At 43.5% G+C, this 16,347-nt stretch overlaps 1 pseudogene; it reads right to left on the reverse strand.

The window, feature by feature from the left end:
• The window catches only part of LOC107522263 (transmembrane protein 69-like), a 26,722-nt pseudogene extending 10,898 nt beyond the window's left edge, over positions 1–15,824 (reverse strand).
• Positions 15,825–16,347: the final 523 nt, after the last annotated feature.

Genomic DNA, 16,347 nt, shown 5'->3' on the forward strand with positions numbered 1-16,347 from the left:
ACAAGTGGTAAAACAGGTCTGCATGTATTTGTCTTTCTTTCTTTCTATCTTTCCCATCTCTCTCAATTTCTTTCTGTCTTATCCAAAAAATGGAGTAAATAATTGTTGTTAAAATTCGGACGGCTCTTGCTGGGCGGGTAACAGAGACGTGGAGACAACGGCTGGGCAGGGAAGCTGTATTTCTTTATTCAGGACCAATGATTCATAAACTAAGACAAACTAATCACCAAACAGAACTCTGCTGTCTCTTTGCGGCGGCACAAGCACTCCCTCTTACTCTCGAACTCAGGAACTCTCCAACTCTGGAACTCTGGAACTCTCTTACTGGGGAACCCTCTGAAACTCTCGCACTCTTGAACTCAGGAACCCTCTCTCGGGGTTCCTTGGGGCGGGGCCAAGCGGCCGCGAAATTAACTGGACTGATCCAATTCTCTTGGCGGGGGAGGGCTAGAACAAACCAATGTAAAGCATACGACAAATAATAGCCACAGGAGCAGTGGATTTATGATGCTGGCCCTGAGCCCCAGCGATAACCCTAGAGGCAAGAAAAGAATAAAAAAGAGAGAGGGAGAGAGAAAAAGACACCCACAGACCTGCTTTATCACTTGTGAAGTGTCCCTGCTATAAGTGGGGAGTGGAGGCTTGAACCTGGGTCCTTGAGCATGGCAGTATGTGCACTTAACTAGGTATGCCGTTGTCTGGTCCCCTCAGATGACATGGTCTTACATGTGGGAGGTTGGAAGGAGGGTGGACACAAGCAACTGGAGATCCCACCTTGCTGGAATAAGTTCTCAGGCTTGTCAGCAACTCTGAGATCCATCTCCCTGCTTTTGTCAGGTCTCTCCATCTCTCATCCAGATGTGTCTCAGCCTCCCTACTGGGTTCCCTGTGGTGCTCTCCCCTCCGCTCTGACAGTATCAGCAGCTGGAGCTTCCCTGCGCACACTCTGACCATGCTGTCCCCTTTCTTAGGTGCCCGCTTCTTGCATCCAGTCTCCTTAGAAGGGCTATCAAGACATTCCACATCTCTCTTCTGCACACCCTGCCTCTGCTTCCCTGGATGCTCAGCTCCAAATTCTTGTCAAGCCAGATCTGCTTGTCTTTCTGTCCAGCCTGGGCTCCGGCCTCTTGCTGTGTGTTTGCTCTGACCAGTCCCCTGTCTTGTCCTGCCTCTGACCCCACTTGGACATACAGTCTGCACTTCTCCAGCAGCTCTTTAGGCTGTGACAGATGTCCTTCTTTCTTGGCAGCCTGGATCCAGGGAGCTATTGTCTGCTGCCCCTTCAATTAGATTATGAATTCCTTCTTTAAAAATTTCTTTATTGGGGAATTAATGTTTTACATTCAACAGTAAGTACAATAGTTTCTACATGCATAACATTTGCCAGTTTTCCATATAACAGTACAACCCTCATTAGGTCTCTGTCATCCTTTTTGGACCTGTATTCTCCCCCCTACCTACCCCAGAGTCTTTTACTTTGGTGTAGTACGCCAATTCCAGTTCAGGTTCAACTTGTGTTTTCTCTTCTGATCTTGTTTTTCAACTTTTTTTTTATATATAACTTATTTCTTTATTGGGGAATTAATGTTTTACATTCAACAGTAAATACAATAGTTTGTACATGCATAACATTCCCCAGATTCCCGTTTAACAGTACAACCCCCACTATGTCATTCATCAACTTTCATGGACCTGTATTCTCTCCACCCACCCACCCACCCACCCCAGAGTCTTTTACTTTGATGCAATACGCCAATTCCATTTCAGGTTCTACTTGTGTTTTCTTTTCTAATCTTGTTTTTCAACTTCTACCTGAGAGTGAGATCATCCCATATTCCTCCTTCTGTTTCTGACTTATTTCACTTAACGAATTTTTCAAGGTCCATCCAAGATCGGCTGAAAATGGTGAAGTCACCGTTTTTTATAGCTGAGTAGTCCTTTTGTTTTTTTAAAGGTCTGGTTCTCTCTTCCTCTTTTTACTATTTTTAAAATGTTTTATTTATTATTGGATAAAGACAGAAATTGAGAGGGAAGGGGGAGATAAAGAGGGAAAGAGACAGAGACATCTGCAGCCCTACTTCACCACTCTTGAAGCTCCCCCACAGCCCCGCCCATGGATGGGGACCAGGGGCTTTGAACCCAGTTCCTTGAGCATTGTAATATGTATGCTTAACCATCTGTGCCACTGCCTGGCCTGGATTGTGAATTCCTTGAGGGAAGAAACCATATTCTCATCTCTACTTCTGGTTTCAGCACAGTGCAGGGCTCTCAAGAGGATACTCAGTGCATACCTCAGGGTCCTGGAGGAGTTGTCTACCCTCTACAAGCCTCCTTATCTGCCACAAGGAAGGCACTCCTCCTAGGGCTCTGGGAGGGTATGTGAGCTTTGTAGGTCTGGAGGCCAGGATGCAGTAGATGCTCAACACAGTTCCTTTCTTTTCCACTCACTTATGCTTCTTGGCACCCCGGCCCCTGCTCCCTACGTACTTCACTATTTCAGAGCAGTCTTACTGATCTCTCTGCTTCCTTTTCCACAGAGGACCTGTACCAGGAGAAAGAGCTGCAGTAACTGAAAGTTGCTTTAAAGAAGAACTGGCCTTTGGGGAATGGTGTGAGAGTGGACAGAGGTTAAGAACTGAGACTGAGGACTGCTTGGGTGTATCATACACGTGAGCTGTGTGATCCTGGGCAAGGTGTTCACCCTGTCTGAGCATGAGTTTCATCATATTTTAAAACGGGAACTATATGGCTGGCAAGGGTCCCACAGCACTTGGGTAACAAACCTGCTCTACCAGGGCATGACCTTGGTTCAAGTCTGACCCCCACCACATTGGGGGAGCCTCAGTGCTGTGGGACCCATCCCTCTGTCTTTCTCTTTTTATATGAAAAAGTTAACCTAGAGGGACCAGGTGGTGGTGCACCTGGTTAAGCGCACACATTACAGTGTGCAAGGAACCTGGTTCAAGTCCCTGGTCCTCACCCACCTGCGGGAGGAAAGCTTTAGTAGTGGTGAAGCAGGGCTACAGGTATCTGTCTCTTCCTCTCTAGTTTCCCCTCCCCTCTCAATTTCTGTCTGTTTCTATCCAATAATAAAGAAGTAAAGATATTTTTCAAAAAGTTAATTTGGAATGGCGGAACCCCAGTGATAATAACAAGAAAAATTGGGGGAGTGGATAGTAATAGAATCTGTGTCCTAGTATCTGGGATTCTTGAGAAAGCCAATGGAACAACGCATGCAAAATTCATGAATCAGGGTGAGGCACAGAGTAAATGCTCAATAAATGTTTACTCTGGTGAGTGGAAAAGTACCAGACGGATGTGAAGTCATGTCCGCCACTTACACCCAGTGTCTGCTTTACGTATACTTCCTTCTCCACCCTCTCCGTTGCCCATCAGATGGGGTAGCTTAGCCTCTGTAGAGTGTTGAAGGTGGGATCTGTTTCGTTTCTGTCATTGCCTGTGATGGGTGGTAGGTATGGCCGGGTGGCTCAGCCTATTCTCCCACTCCACGCCCCAACAGGGAGTATCCGGATGTGGGACAGTGCTCCTCCACTAGCGGCAGCCTGGGCTGGAATATAGCAGCCTGGCTGAGATTGTGCAAGCAGATCATTGTGCAAATACACCCCTGTCCTGTGACCTCGGATTGTGCAAATAAGGTGTTTACTGGAGGCGCTGGGCTTGGACTGCCTGCTTACAAAAAGTGTATGAGCTGTTGACTCAGAAAGAAAGCAGAATCTGGACACTCATTCTTCCTCGAACATACCCAAAATTTTCTGTGACCTAAGCACAATCTCTTCTCTCTGTCTGAAGTGCTCTCTCTCATGTTCATCTCTGCTGGTTAAAGTGTCTCCTATTCTTCATGGCTCCAAGAAAATGCTACTGACATATCTAAAGTCACTGGTTATGTTTGCCTCTTGTTTTTTTGAGAGGTTAATGGTTTATAGTACAGTTGTTGACACATAGGTACAATTTTTCATTTCTCTGAGACAGGTGTCTGCAAAATACTCTCACTCCCAACCTCGGTCCCCTTCCATTATCATGCACCAGGACCCCAAAGCTGCCCCCTCCCTCCCTTCCAAGCTCCTCCCCTCCCTTCTTTCTCCAGAGTCCTTTACTTTGGTGAAACACACCAAACGCAAAGAAAAAGAACAGAAAATGAAAACACTGGTCATGCTTTACCGTTCAGCCCTTTGAGGCTACAAGCTGCTTGAGGGCAGGTCCTTTCCTTAGTCACTTTTGGTTTTGTTTTTTAAAGATTAAAAAGTATTTTATGACTATTTATTGCATAGAAACAGAGGGAAATCAAGAAGGAAGGAGGAGATAGATAGATAGATAGATAGACCCCCAGCACTACTTTACTTCTCATGAAGCTTCCACCCCTGCAGGTGGGGACTAGGGGCTTGGACTTGGGTCCCTGTGAAACACAATGTGTGCTCTTACCGAGGTGTGCCACCATCCAGTCTCCTCAGTCACCTCTGAAAGATTAGGAAGTTGAGGCCTAGGGAGGGAAACTGACCTACCCCATGACACACAGCCAATTTGCTCTAAATCAGGTCTCTGCATTTTGCCTCATACTTGACATTGCCAGCTCTATTCTGGACCCCAGTCACCTCTGTGCCTGGATCTTTAAGTCTATCTGTGGGTTGAGTGGGATTCCAGTTGGAACTTCAGGGATAGTTGAGATCTGTGCAGAAGAGGGAGGGGTATTCCAGGTGGGGGAACCACATGAACAAAGACTCAGAGGCCATCAAAGGAGGTGATAGGCCTGGGGAGAGGGTGGAGGGTCTACATTCTAGACCCAGAGCTGACACTGACTTTGCACAACCTGGGCAGCTCCTTGAAGTCTTGTCTTCTTGTCTCCACCTTCCCCTTCAGTCTTCCACATACACCATACTAAACAGAGTGCTTTCAACCAAGTTCCTCCACACTGTCTCCTGGAAGCCTGCCTTCCAGTCCTGGTGAATGGTGTGGGGAATGCACCTGGTGTAGCTCCCTGCCTTGCCACTTCCTGCCCGGCTGCTCATCCCCTCTCAGGAATTCTTCCCCTTCTCTGTCACCTCACTATGTGGCAGGAAGCAGGTCCCCATCATTGCTCTCCGGGACCACCTCAGTTGCATCCTCCTGGTCACCTGGTCTTCCTTTCTGGGCTACTTCTCTGCTTACATTCTGTGGGAACACTTATCATTTATGTCTTTGTTTTTTTAAAAATTTGTTTTATGGGGGCCAGGCAGTAGTGCAGCAGGTTAAGTGCACATGGCATGAAGCACAAGGACCAAGCTCAAGAATCCTGGTTCAAACCCCTTGCTCCCCACTTATGGGGGGGGGGTGTCACTTCATGGGAGGTGAAGCAGGTCTGCAGGTATCTATCTTTCTCTTCCCTTCTCTGTCTTCCCCATCTCTCTTGATTTCTCTCTGTCCTACCTAACAACAGTAATGACAACAACAACAAAATGGAAAAATGGCCTCCAGGAGCAGTGGATTCATAATGCAGGCATAGAGAGTCCTAGCAATAACCCTGGAGGCAAAAAAATATTTTATTTATCTTGTTTTAATGAGAGAAAGAGATAGACAGATATACAGACAGACCAGACCACTCCTCAGCTCTGGCTCATTTTGGTGCTAGGGATTGAACCTGGGACCTCCGAACTGCAGGTATGAAAGTCTTCTTGCAGAACCATTATACTGTCTCTCTTGCCTCCTTATCTTTTTAAAGTTAATTTATTTTTGTGTCAGCACAATTCCACCACTCCTGGTAGTCTCCATCTACCCTTTAAATCTCAGAGACAGAGAGAAGGAGAGGGAGAGAGAAGAGATGCCACCCTACTATTCCATCACTCCAATAAAAAAAAAAGATTTATTGGGGAGTCAGGTAGTAGCACAGTGGATTAAGCGCATGTGGCACAAAGTGCAATAACCTGTGTAAGGATCCCAGTTTGAGCGCCCAGCTCCCCACCTGCAGGGGAGTCTCTTCACAAGCAGTGAAGCAGGTCTGCCGGTGTCTGTCTATCTTTCTCTCCCCTTCTCTGTCTTCCCTTCCTCTCTTCATTTCTCTCTGTCCTATTTAACAACGACGACATCAAGAACTACAACAATAATAACTACAACAATAAAAAACAACAAGGGAAACAAAAGGGAAAATAAATAAATATTTGAAAAATTTAAAAAAAAGATTTATTTTATTTCACAAGAGAGGCACAAAGAAAGGCAGCCAGAAGAATCACTCTGGCACATGTAGTGCTGACACCTCATGAGTGTAAGTCCAGAACTCTTAACACTGCACCACCTCTTATGTGACTCCACTGCTCTTGAAGCTTTCCTTGTGTTCCAATGTTATCCGTGGGCCTCAAACCCGGGTCCTGGTTCCTAGAAAAGTGTGGACTCTATCACCTGAGCCATCTCCCAGCCCCTTAACTGGAGCCCTTGTCCTCAAGTATGAGTTTCTGTCCTGCTGAAAACCACCTATCTTTTGATTCCCGACTACCCACAGGATAAAGTTCCTCATGGTCCTTAAGGTTCTTCCAAATCAACCTCTAATTCTCCCCTACACTGGAAACTCATTGCTCCCTATCCCCTTTTCTAGGTTTCTTTTCCTCTTCATGGGTTTTGACACCTTAGTCATTTCATTTACCATTTCTGTCCAACTATGTGCTGCTTTACACGACTCCAGGGATTTTTCTACACTATTCCTTCTGTTTGGCATGTCGTGTGTGTGTGTGTGTGTGTGTGTGTGTGTGTGTGTGTGTGTGTGTGTGTGTGTGTGTGTGTGTTGGAAGACACTCCTTTTCATCCCTTGGTGATAAAGGTAGATAGTCACTTTCTTTGTGAATACTCCCTGGATTTCCCAGGGCTGCTCAACTGACTCCGAGGTGTTCCATGAAAGCAGCAACTGGAGCTTAATTCCAACGCCCTGCACGGGACCTCATGTGAGGAGTGGACTGTGGAGGAGTCTGAACAACTGTGATGTTGGACTGTGGTCTTCAGTCCTAAGGCTTCCCCAGTGGCCATCAGGCTACTTGCCTAAAGGCTTGAAGGACTCTCCTCCACTGTATGGCCACCAGCAGTGAATTCTCCTGCTTCCTTGGTGTTGAGATTTCTGCCTTTGACTGGTGCCCCCACTTGAGAAATTAATCAACTAGGTGACTGTCAGTTGTGAACACTGGAAGGAGAAGAACTGGACTCTGAGCTGGAGGGCTTGGCTTGAGGGAAGGAAGCAGAACTCTTGCGCTGAATGGGCAAAAGGGAAGACTTCCTCTGCCTGCCTACGCTTCACTGGTCTGGAGGCTCTTATCTCTGTTTGCCACTGTGTGGCTGGGAAGGGGTATGGTTATGGTGGTGGGGTGCTGGGGGGATGTTGAGTGCCAAGAGATAGTGTTAAGATGCTTATCTGGACTTGGAGAAAACCTAGCCCATCTGTAATCCTGTGGCAGCTGGGTTGGGGTCAGCCTGAGAAAGGAGTCCCCTGGCCTGACTGGCTCTTGCCCTTATCCTGAGCTTTCTTGGGTGAGAGAGCAGGATCCTGGCTCCTGGCTCCTGTTCCCATAATGCTGGACTGGGTTGGTGGAAGGGAGAAGATGGAGCATTCTTCCTAAAAAACCTTTCCAGAAAGAGTGGCTAGAAGAAGTCAAATGAACTGTTTAAGGCAAGATAGAAGTGAAAGCAGGTCTGTCACTTATTTTATTTTAGTTATTTCATTATTATTATTATTTTACCAGTGCACTGCTCAGCTCTGGTTTATGGTGGTACAGAAGCGTGGACCTGGGACTTTGGAACCTCAGGCACGAGAATGTCTTTGCATAACCATTATGATATCTGCCCCCTGCCTTATTTATTTATTTATTTATTTATTTTTATTGTACTAGTGTTATTTCTGGGGTTCAGTGTATGAATCCATCACTTCTGGTGGCCATTTTTTTTTTCTTTTTTACCCCCCCTTTTCTTTTCTTTTCTTTTTTCCCCTTTCTTTCTATTATATTTGATAGGATAGTAAGAAATTGAGAGATAGGGAAAGAGAAAGACAGACACCTGCAGACCTGCTTCACCACTTGCAAAATATGGAACCCAGTTCCTTGTACATAATAATATGTGTGCTTAACCGGGTGCACCACTGCCCAGTCCTGTAGCTTCTTTTATTAATAAGATGCTAGTCAGAGCCTGGTGCATTTGTGATACTGATGAGCTGCTTCCCTGGCCTGGTTTTTATTGTTGCGTTTTCTTTAATATTTACTTCTTTATTTTTGTGTAATGAGAGAGAGAGAGAGGAAGAAAGGGAGGGAGAGGGAGATAGAGGGTGAGACTAGAGTATTGCTCAGCTCTGTTATATACAGTGTGGGGAATCAAATCTAGGACTACATGTGTGCAAGTCCTGTGCTCTATCACTGATATATCTCCTTAGTCTATTATTATTATTATTTTACAAAGAATAAAAAAGGTGTGTGTGTGTGTGTGTATGAGACCTGATTCCCAGGTCTAGTCTCAACTCTGACACCATCTTCCCAGACACTGTTTCTAGTCCACTCTCTTGTTATCAAACTCAAGCAAAGATTATTAATACGTAGGCTCCTAGGAACAATCCTAAAATAGTCTTCCTAGCTTCCCTCTACCCTAAGGTCCCTACTTTTCATCTTCTCTAGTCCTGCTTTATGGTTCCTGTTTATTAAACATTTTGTCCAGATTTCTATCTTACTACATTTCAGCCACCAAGTTCCAGATTCTACGATAATTCCATCCTGAACTCTCTGGGAGGATGATCTTACTAATGCTTCCTAGAAATTCACCTCTCCTGAGCCTTATGTCACTAGGGAAAGATAGAAACAAGCTATGGATATGGATCGACCTGCCAATACCCATGGCCAGTGGAGAAGCAGCGACAGAAGCCAGACTTTCTACCTTCTGCACCCCATAAAGAATTTTGGTCCATACTCCCAGAGTGATAAAGAATAGGGAAGTTTCCAATGGAGGGGATGGGACATGGCACTCTGGTGATGGAAACTATATGGAATTACACCCTTATTACAATTATACCTCTTACAATCTTATAAATCAATATTAAATAACTAATAAAAATAGGACATTAAAATATAATAAACTGGTGGGTGGGTAGTAGGGTGGGGGGCTGAGGGGCAGGTGGTAGGGAGGAGGAGACCCACAAATGGGGATTTCTGCCCACAGTTAAATCTTTTTTTTTGAGCCTCAGGCTAGAGAGTCTCTTTGTATAACCATTCTGCTATCTACCTCCACCCCTACAGTTAAATCTTTAGGCTGGGGTTACCAGGGAACAGAAGGATGGTGGCTTTGTTCTATATTTAATCTTGTGGTCTGAGTTGTTCTTATGAATGGGCTAGATTCTGGGGCAATACTTGATGTATTATCTGTCACCTTTCTGACTGTCTGGACTCTTAAGCTTCCAGAAACACCCAACTTATTCTAGTCACTCTTCATTCACCTCCATCCCCCACTCCCCTCAACCTACCCACTCTTCTTTCCATTCATCCTCTAACTCTCCCATTCACCCACCAATCCTTCTACCCATTCACTCTATCTGTCAACCTACCCATCTATCCACCACATACCCCATTTCATCTGTTCATGTTACATAAACTCATTCACTTAAAATTTTTTTATTAGTGATCTAACATAACAATGGCTTGCAAGATTTAAAAATCACAGGAGTGTAACTTCACACTGCACCTGCCACTAAGGTTCTGTTGCAACCCCCACCCCCTCACTACTGTAGTTCTTATGAAGTCTTTGAGACAGTTTAGCTTGGTTCCTTTTTTTAAAAATTTATTTCTTTATTGGGGAATTAATGTTTTACATTCAACAGTAAATACAATAGTTTGTACATGCATAACATTCCCCAGTTTCCCATTTAACAATACAACCCCCACTATGTCATTCATCATCTTTCATGGACCTGTATTCTCCCCACCCACCGCAGAGTCTTTTACTTTGGTGTGATATGCCAATTTCATTTCAGGTTCTACTTGTGTTTTCGTTTCTGATCTTGTTTTTCAACTTCTGCCTGAGAGTGAGATCATCCCATATTCATCCTTCTGTTTCTGACTTATTTCACTTAACACGAATTTTTCGAGGTCCATCCAAGATTGGCTGAAAACGGTGAAGTCACCATTTTTTTTTGAATTTTTTTTTATTGGGGAATTTATGTTTTACATTCAACAGTAAGTACAATAGTTTGTACATGCATAACATTCCCCAGTTTCCCATATAACAATACAATCCCCCACTAGGTCGTATGAATCATTCTTGGACCTGTATTCTCCCCACCTACCCACCCTGGAGTCTTTTACTTTGCTGCGATACGCCAATTCCATTTCAGGTTCTACTTGTGTTTTCTTTTCTGATCTTGTTTTTCAACTTCGGCCTGAGAGTGAGATCATCCCATATTCCTCCTTCTGTTTCTGACTTGTTTCACTCAACATGAATTTTTCTTTTTTCTTTTTTTTGGTGACAAAACTTGGGAAGTCTTCCCTGGGCTTCCCCCCCCCTTTTTTTTTTTTTTTTTAATTTAAGAAAGGATTAATTAACAAAACCATAGGGTAGGAGGGGTACAACTCCACACAATTCCCACCGCCCAATCTCCATACCCCATCCCCTCCCCCGATAGCTTTCCCATTCTCTATCCCTCTGGGAGCATGGACCCAGGGTCATTGTGGGTTGCAGAAGGTAGAAGGTCTGGCTTCTGTAATTGCTTCCCCGCTGAACATCAACATGAATTTTTCAAGGTCCATCCAAGATCGGCTGAAAACGGTGAAGTCACCATTTTTATAGCTGAGTAGTATTCCATTGTGTATATAGACCACAACTTGCTCAGCCACTCATCTGTTGTTGGACACCTGGGTTGCTTCCAGGTTTTGGCTATTACAAATTGTGCTGCCAAGAACATATGTGTACACAGATCTTTTTGGATGGATATGTTGGGTTCCTTAGAATATATCCCCAGGAGAGGAATTGCAGGATCATTGGGTAGGTTCATTTCTAGCCTTCTGAGAGTTCTCCAGACTGTTCTCCACAGAGGTTGGACCAATTGACATTCCCACCAGCAGTGTAGGAGGGTTCCTTTGGCCCCACACCCTCTCCAGCATTTGTTGCTGTTACCTTTTCTGATGTATGACATTCTCATAGGAGTGAAGTGGTATCTCATTGTTGTCTTTATTTGCATTTCTCCGACAGTTAGAGACTTGGAGCATTTTTTCATGTGTTTTTCAGCCTTTTGGATCTCTTCTGTAGTGAATATCCTGTCCATGTCCTCCCCCCATTTTTGGATGGGGTTATTTGTTGTCTTGTTGTTGAGTTTGGCAAGCTCTTTATATATGTTGGTTATTAAACTCTTGTCTGATGTATGGCATGTAAAGATCTTCTTCCATTCTGTGAGGGGTCTCTTGGTTTGGGTAGTGGTTTCTTTTGCTGTGAAGAAGCTTTTATTTTTTTTTTATTGGGGGATTAATGTTTTACATTCAACAGTAAATACAATAGTTTGTACATGCATAACATTCCCCAGTTTCCAATATAACAATACAACCCCCACTATGTCATTTATCATCCTTCAATGGACCTGTATTCTCCCCACCCACCCACCCCAGAGTCTTTTACTTTGGTGCAATACACCAATTCCATTGCAGGTTCTACTTGTGTTTTCTTTTCTGATCTTGTTTTTCAACTTCGGCCTGAGAGTGAGATCATCCCATATTCATCCTTCTGTTTCTGACAACATGATTTTTTCAAGGTCCATCCAAGATCGGCTGAAAACGGTGAAGTCACTATTTTTTACAGCTGAGTAGTATTCCATTGTGTATATAGACCACAACTTGCTCAGCCACTCATCTGTTGTTGGACACCTGGGTTGCTTCCAGGTTTGGGCTATTACAAATTGTGCTGCCAAGAACATATATGTACACAGATCTTTTTGGATGAGTGTGTTGGGTTCCTTAGGATATATCCCCAGGAGAGGAATTGCAGGGTCATAGGGTAGGTTCATTTCTAGCCTGCTGAGAGTTCTCCAGACTGTTCTCCACAGAGGTTGGGCCAATTGACATTCCCACCAGCAGTGCAGGAGGGTTCCTTTGACCCCACACCCTCTCCAGCATTTGTTGCTGTTACCTTTTCTGATGTATGACATTCTCCCAGGAGTGAAGTGGTATCTCATTGTTATCTTGATTTGCATTTCTCTGACAATCAGAGACTTGGAGCATTTTTTCATGTGTTTCTTGGCCTTTTGGATCTCTTCTGTGGTGAATATTCTGTCCATGTCCTCCCCCCATTTTTGGATGGGGTTATTTTTTGTCTTGTTGTTGAGTCTGGCAAGCTCTTTATATATGTTGGTTATTAAACTCTTGTCTGATGTATGGCATGTAAATATCTTCTCCCATTATGTGAGGGGTCTCTTGGTTTGGGTAGTGGTTTCTTTTGCTGTGAAGAAGCTTTTCAATTTGATGTGTCCCATAGGTTTATACTTGCCTTAGTCTTCTTTGTAATTGGATTTGTTTCATTGAAAATGTCTTTAAAATTTATGCGGAAAAGAGTTCTGCCAATATTTTCCTCTAAGTATGTGATAGTTTGTGGTCTAACATCCAAGTCCTTGATCCACTTGGAATTTACTTTTGTATTTGGTGAAATACAGTGATTCAGTTTCATTCTTCTGCATGTTTCAACCCATTGTTTCCAACACCATTTGTTGAAGAGACTCTGCTTTCCCCATTTAATAGTCTGGGCACCTTTGTCAAATATTAGATGTCTATAGGTGTGAGGCCTCATTTCTGGGCTCTCAATTCTATTTCACTGGTCAGTGTGTCTATTCATGTTCCAGTACCAAGCAGTTTTGATGACAATGGCCCTGTAATACAGTTTGAAATCTGGGAGTGTGATGCCTCCGGTTCTGTTCTTTTTTCTCAAGATTGTTTTGGCAATTCTAGGTCTTTTCTGGTTCCAGATAAACATTTGTAGCATTTTTTCTATTCTCCTAAAAAATGTGCTTGGGATCTTGATGGGGATAGCATTAAATTTGTAGATGGCTCTGGGTAATATATTCATTTTGATGATGTTAATTCTTCCAACCCATGAACATGGAATATCTATCCACTTCTTTGTGTCTTTTTCAATTTCTTTGAGTAGTGACTCATAATTTTCAGTATACAAGTCTTTCACTTCTTTGGTTAGATTTACTCCTAGATATTTTATTGTTTTTGTTGCTATAGTAAAAGGAATTGATTTCTGGATTTCAATTTCTTCTAACTTAGTGTTTGTATAGGAATGCCACTGACTTTTGAATGTTAATTTTATAGCCTGACACCTTACTGTATTGCCTGATGATTTCCAAAAGCTTCTTGCTAGATTCCTTAGGTTTTTCCATGTATACTATCATGTCATCTGCAAATAAGTTTGGTTCCTTTTTAGTTGCAAGTTAATTTGCTTTAATTTTCTTATGTTCCATATATGAATGAAACCACCCAGCAGATGATTTTCATCTCTTCATTCACTTTTTAAAAAGATTTATTTATTAATTATAAAGGGGTGGAGAGGATAACCAGAGCATCACTTTGGCACATTTGGTGTCAGGGATTGAACCGAAGACCTCATTCGACACAACACTCTAGCTACTGCACTACCTTCCCAGAACACCCGCTCATTCACTTATTCAATGATCTAGCAAATATTTTTGAGCACCTACTGGCAACCAGAGCCTCCACTTGGGCTTGAGGACAGTGTGTGGATAAGACCCCAAGTTATCACGGTCTTTGAAAAGCAAGCTTCTCATACCCTTATACACTTCATGGAACCTCTGGCTGCCTCCCACCTTTGTTGTCCCCTAAGTGTACGTCATCTCCTAGAAGCTCTTAAGGCTGGAGAGCTACTTCCTCCAAACTTCAGGTCCCAAGATCTGGAAACTTAGCTGAACTTCCTCTCAGTTCCTGGGTTGTTCCTGGGCATGGTGCCTGGGTCCTCACCTGAAGCCTTTGCCCATGAAGACACATCACTCTCTCCCTTTCCCTGTCCCTCTCTCCTACTCATCTCCACTGACTTGGCCTCATGCTCTTGACTTGGGTGCCTCATGGTCATCCACTCTGCTTCCATTCTGTCACATCGGGTGAGTGGGGTGTAATGGACCCATAGATGATGCCCCAATATCCTGGTAGTTCAACTCCATCTCTGGGGGGCTTTACTGCATTAGCCAATCATACCATAGTCATAATGTGCACCTCACCACCACCTAGAGTTGCTTAGCCTCTATACCTTACAGTCCCACGCCCTACTCTTTGACCACAGCCAGCCTCCCTTCAGATTTCAGAACTTCACTTCATAGCCTCTGCTCTCTGATCTCAGACAAGCCCCCAGATTACTCTAATTACTTGTGTATTTCCTCCCCCTTGCCTCCCTATCTCCTTCTCACTCACTGATGCTTCCCCCACTGTGCCCTCATTGACTTTGCAGTCCCGTCCCTCACCTCCCTGGCTAGAACAGCCTCATGGGTCAGTTGTCACTGGATGTCTCCTCCTCACCCGTCCCAGGCTTGGGTATTCAGACTCTCTTGAGAGATTGTTTGGAGGTCCTAGCAGGGGAGCACAACTACTTATATACCCTCGATAACAAAAGGGAAAAAAATAGCCTCCAGGAGCAGTGGATTCATGAAGCAGGCACAGAGCTCCAGCAATAACCCTGGATGAAAAAAAAAGAGAGAGAAAAGAAAAGAAAGTATTGGTGGCACTCTTTTCCATCTAAATCTCAAGGGCATCTCTGATAATACAGACCCAATTGTAGGGAAGACTAAAACAAAAATAAGCCAATGGAACAACATCAAATTGAAAAGCTTCTTACAGCAAAAGAAACCATCATCCAAACAAAGAGACTCCTCATAGAATGGGAGAAGATCTTTACATGACAGACATCAGACAAGAGACCAAAATATGTAAAGAAAGCCAAAATATATAAAGATCTCACAAAACTTAGCAACAAAAAAGCAAATGGCCCAGTTAAAAAATGGAGAGAGGATATGGACAGCATATTCACTATAGAAGAGATAGAGAAGGCCAACAGACATGAAAAATTACAAAGTAGTTTTGTGTTTATTCTGCTTGACCAGTTCTCTTGGGTCCTTCCTTTCTCTAGATACCAATTTTTAACCCTTAAAGTGACTATAAATGAAAAAGAAAGTTACCAAAGTGACCACTATCCTCAGGGCTCTGAAGCAATTGGGATAAAGTGGCAAGAGAAAAAGTTTAATGTGTAATGCAGTCCCCAGATCTATTATTACTGTGACTATAGCTTCGCCGATTCTGCATGAAGCAAGGAAGGCAAACCATGAAAACTTACCAGGAGCTGTAGTATTTGCTAAATTAAGGTCGTCTGGTTTGGCTGGACTACCTTGTGGAAGAGCAAAGCCCCTCTCAAGAAAGACAGGAAACTAGCTCCATAAGCCATATGAACAAAAGCTAACACAGGGATATAACTCTTTATCATCATCATAATCAGAGGTGGAGCAACAAAGGGAATTAATCCTGCCAGAGTTATATATAATGCTGGCTTTGAGCTGTCAAGTAGGTAAGTAATGGTGCTTGGTCTTGGGTGGAAGTAATGCTTCCTTCTGCTTCTGCTTAAAGCTGGATGGGGGAAGTATGATAGTACTGTGTCAGGCTCATGCACACTGGAAATAATGAGAAAAGCCAAGGACTTGGAAACGGGAAAAGTTCTGCTGGAGGCATGTCTTCAGAGTAAGTGTTTTTATTCTTTTTGTGGCTTTTTAGTCTGACTGTGAATGGGCACGTCAGTGTCTTTGAAGATGCTTATGAAAACTTCTGGATGAAATGAAGCATATTGTGCCTTTTTCAAAGTCTGGATCAGGAAGATATTAGGAAGGTGTTTTTTTCCCCCCCACACGTAGTGGAATGTCTGAGTCAGAAGCATGTTGCTGCACTTGATGTAGCAATCATAAAAGTTCATTTGACTACCTTGTGCCTGGAGACAGCAAGCAGTTTCACGAACAACTAGATTCCTGTCTTCATTATTATTATTATTATTTTTTGCAGGTGAGGGCTGGAGGCTTTGAGCCTGGGTCCTTACTCACGGTATTGTGTGTGCTTTTTTTTTTTTTAAATAATTTATTTCTTTATTGGGGAATTAATGTTTTACATTCAACAGTAAATACAATAGTTTGTACATGCATAACATTCCCCAGATTCCCATTTAACAATACAACCCCCACTATGTCATTCATCATCTTTCATGGACCTGTATTCTCCCCACCCACCCACCCCAGAGTCTTTTACTTTGGTGTAATACGCAAATTCCATTTCAGGTTCGACTTGTGTTTTCTTTTCTAATCTTGTTTTAATTATT

This window comes from Erinaceus europaeus, chromosome 13, assembly GCF_950295315.1.
Source record: "Erinaceus europaeus chromosome 13, mEriEur2.1, whole genome shotgun sequence".
Classification (NCBI taxonomy): domain Eukaryota; kingdom Metazoa; phylum Chordata; class Mammalia; order Eulipotyphla; family Erinaceidae; genus Erinaceus; species Erinaceus europaeus.